A 4652-nucleotide genomic window follows, 5' to 3' on the forward strand; every position below is an offset into this window, starting at 1 on the left:
ATTTTAAAATATCTATGTTTATTTGAATCAAATTAAATTAAATATCAAATAAGATCAATGATTTGAAAGAAAGAATCTTCAATATCACTTTCAAATCTTATAATTTAATAAAATAAACCAATTTTAAAATAGATTTGGTGAGATAATTATTATTTTAGGAATAAAATAATAAATAAATAATAGTTACCATAATTATATATCAAAATATCCAAATTAAGCAATATTCAAATTTCTCCAAAATATTTAAGTTATTTAAATATTTAAGATATGATTTATAAATTTCCAATAAGAAAAAAAAATGATATATATAAAAAAAATATCATTTTTAAACTTATAATTTATAAATAATAAATGTTTAATAAAATAACAAATTTTTGAATTTGAAAATATTATGGTAAGTATATCTATAAAAATATCTATGTTAATTTAAAATTTATTAATTACTTAATTTCTCATATATGATAATTTTAATATAATATTTTAAATAAAAAGACAAAGTTATCTTTTAATTTAAAATATATTAAATATCAAAATTTCTAATCTTATAATTACATAATAAATAAATATTAAAGAAGTTAACAAATTTTTAAATCTGACCATAATAGGAAATATTCTAAAATGGAAATATTTAAAATTAGAAAAGTTCCAAATTGAAAATATTTTAAAATTGGAGATATTTCAAATTGGAAATATTTAAAATTGGGAAAATGAATTTCGGGAAACAATCCCATAAAAAAATTGGATTTTTGGGGAAAAATCCACAAAAATCGCAATTTGTAGGGGTTGCCAGGATAGGCTGCATGGAGCAACCATGATTTTCAATCTTCCTAAATTCATACCTTCTTCGTTTTTCATCGGAATTAAGTTCCATAAAAATAAAAATTGCTTAATTTTTCACAAGGAATCCAAATAAAATATTTTAAAAAATAGAAAAAATATTTTTCATGGAAAATCTTCGTACAACACAAACATTCATCACATAAGCACACAAACCAACATGAAACCATCCAAATCAACACAAAACATCGTTTTAATTCATATTTCATGAAAGTAAATCATCACTATGGCTCTGGTGCCAGTTGTTGGAATTTATTTTACTAGGATCTAGATTTACTACCAAGTATGTTTTATTAACATCCTAATATGAATTCTAAATCAATGAAATAAACACATAAGAGTTTAAGAAAATCTTACATTGGGTGAAGCGGAATATAATGACTCCTTCCATTTAAATCTCTAGCCCTTGATTCCTTTCTGTAGCAGAGCATTATCAAGATCTGAATCTGGACATCTTTCTCTCCTTCTTTGATGGTTGATTTTCTATAGTCTTACATACTATGATTGAGGTACCACTTGATGTGTGTGGGCACTACTCATTCGCTCAAGGATTTCGAAATATTGAAGAGAAGAAAAGAGAGAGGAAAAAGGTGGCGGCTCAGGAATTCACTCTGAAAAGAATGAGATGCAAATGTGTGTTGTTTCCTAAAGCCATTACTTTCTATTTATAGAATGCCCTCTAGGTTTAGGTTAGAATTGTGTGGCATTAAAATAATGGAAAAATAAAATGGTAAAGGGCTTTGCATAGTGGGCGGCCAGAATAGGAAATTGGGCCTCACTTTGCAACTTTCCCATTTTGTTATTTTTCATTCCCATTTTCTCAAAAATGCCAATTTTCCAATTTAACCATTTAAATGCCAATTCTAATTATTTAATAACTAAAAATAATTATTGAATAATATTGCCATTTAATATATTTATTAATTTAGACATATAAAATATCTTAATTAATAAATAAACCTAGAATCTCTTTTCTTTACAATTTCGTCCTTGCTTAGTGAAAATTCATAAAGTAGACATAGTCTAACTTTTAGAATTAAAATTGATTAATTAAAATCAATTAACTGAGTCTTACAAGCAGTATGGTCTCAACTAGTATGGGGACCATGGGTCTATATAACCGAGCTTCCAATAAGTCGAACCGAATTTACCAAGTAAATTCCCTAACTTATTAATTCCTTATTGAATCCACTCTTAGAACTTGGAATTGCACTCTCAGTCATGTAGAACGCTCTATATGTTCCATGATATAGACACGTTATTAGTTATCCATTGTTATAATCCTAATGTGATCAATGATCCTCTATATATATGATGTACACTGTAAAGGGATTAAATTACCGTAACACCCTACAATGTATTTTATCCTTAAAATAGTTAACCCTGTATAAATGATATTTCAGCTAAGTGAAACGAGTACTCCACCATTTATTTTCGTTTGGTTAAGCTCTTTACTTTCTATTCGCCAGATAGAAGCTATAGATTCCATATTTATGTTAGCGCTCCCACTCAATTGCACTACCGTGTTCCCAAAATGTACGTATCACCCTGACCCAAAAGTAGGCTTAACTAACAAATCAAAGAACACGAATAACACTCTTGAGATTGAACCTAATCATATCAGGATTAAGATCATTTGATCTAGGATCAACAGGTGATATTGAATTGAAGAGATATTACGGTAAATTCTAATATATCTAATCAAAGTTCAATATCGGTCCCTTCCGATGTATACTCCATACATCCGATACTGGTAAACTTTGCCAATGTCCTGGAAAGGACATAACACTTTTCCAAGGTGTAAGAATACCTATCGCTAATTATACCATGTCAGTCTAAATCCAGTGTTCTGACAAATCAGGGAATAAACTTTCGAACATATAATCAAGATTATATTCCACTGTACTGACAACACTATTATCTTTAACAAATTGATATGTTCTGGACTTAAAAAGAATTCACACATTATATATATATATATATATAATCATGAAATAAATCATGTGAACCATGCAACATAAAATGTTATTTCTGATCCTTATTAATAAGTAAATCTGATTATATTGAAATGGGTTTTATTTAGGGCATAAAACCCAACAATGTCCACGTAAGGCAAAGACAGAGTACACGTGGAGTATAGCCTTGCAAGTAGCAGAATAGGGTCTCCATGCAAGATATAGTAAAATCGTCAAGTAGCAACCGAATGTATTGAAGCGAGCCCTCAAAGGGCTATACTAACATCCCTAACCAGCCAAGAGAAGCCTATAGGCTAGCGAGGGTGAGCATATAGGTCGGCCAAGATCTGGGCATAAGTTGGCTGACCAAAAAGTAACTTTCGGACCAAGGGAGCTTCTGTTCGACCAAAGGAACCTGGCCTCTACAAGGAAACAGTTTACAAAGTTATCATCAACTTGTAAAAGGCAGGCCTCCACATCAAAAGTCTGACCTCCTCTTGGTAAGGCTATAGTGACGTGAAGGATCCTAGCACACACATGACCTACAGGATCCTAGCACACACATGACCTGCCAAGTTGTGGTAGGAGCATGGCTGGCAAGACCTCAACTTGTAGGCCTTGGCCAATAAGACCTCCCCTGTAGGTCTATGGGCAACCAGGGTTAACCTGGAAGGACTCTATGTACCTCCTTAAATGTGGAAAGCAAGCTACCTGTAAATTGGATCGTTAACAACCCAACAAACTAATGAAAATATCTACATTGAAGGGGAAATTTAGTCTTTTGTATTTAATAAATTTAATACGTAAATATCTAAAGGTTTCATTGTAAATTAGGGTTTTAGGCTTCCTACATAAAGGCCTTAATTCTACCCTAGAAAACCTAAGTCACTAAGCCTAATTCTAGCCTCCAAATAACTTTAAGTCTAAAACCCTTATCTCTCTCTCTCTCTCTCTCTCTCTCTCTCTCTCTCTCTCTCTCTCTCTCTCTCTCTCTCTCTCTCATGCACATGCCCAAAAGGCTCATCTCACTATATCTCTGACACGCCTCTAAGCCTATTCTTCTCTCTCATCAGAGATCTGCCAACTTGGAGTTGGAACTTTTACCAAAACACTAAAATTGCAAACATCTCGGTAAGCACTCTCACTAGCATAAGCGACTAAACTTATGGTCGCTTGGGAGGCACCCATATCATAGAAGGCATCAAACGAGCACAAAGAGCTTATGTAGAGAAATTTTAACAGTTAGAATAAGCTACTAAACTTGCCTCTAAGTCATGCAAGTATACTTTGACTTAACAAAATAAATCCAGACCCTTACATGTTAAAGCCATAAGAAGATAGCTAGGATGATCATATGTCCGTCATAAAAGGTTTTAAGGCTAAACAATAGTAGTGTTCAAAAATAGAGGGCCGATAGGCCAAAGAAAGAACATGAAAGCATTAAGGTCAGATATGAGATCAGCTCACATGTATGAAGCCAAGGCCCTGTAAGAACCATATAGTCAAAAAAGAACCGGACAGAGCTCCTATAGGGGCCACGTACCGGACTATGACTATGGTAGAATTCCTTATAGGTTCCAAGCCATGTTAAGTCTTAAGTTGAACATCCGACCATAATAGACTCGCCATTAAGTTTCATACAGAGTTTCTAAGGAAACCACGTCTGAGTTTAAGGTTATATATGCCTATAGAGTCGAATTCTTTTTGAAGTAAAAAGAGGACAAAACAATGACAACCCCTCAGAACTAAGGCCTGTGATGCTCAAGGTTCTCAAGCCTTGAAAGGGTCAGCAACGGTGCCATGACGCAGCCAGGAATCAGCCAGTGCCACTAAACCCACGCATGAACAGACAAGCTTTAT

Source organism: Cannabis sativa, chromosome 5 (genome assembly GCF_029168945.1).
Source record: "Cannabis sativa cultivar Pink pepper isolate KNU-18-1 chromosome 5, ASM2916894v1, whole genome shotgun sequence".
Taxonomy (NCBI): domain Eukaryota; kingdom Viridiplantae; phylum Streptophyta; class Magnoliopsida; order Rosales; family Cannabaceae; genus Cannabis; species Cannabis sativa.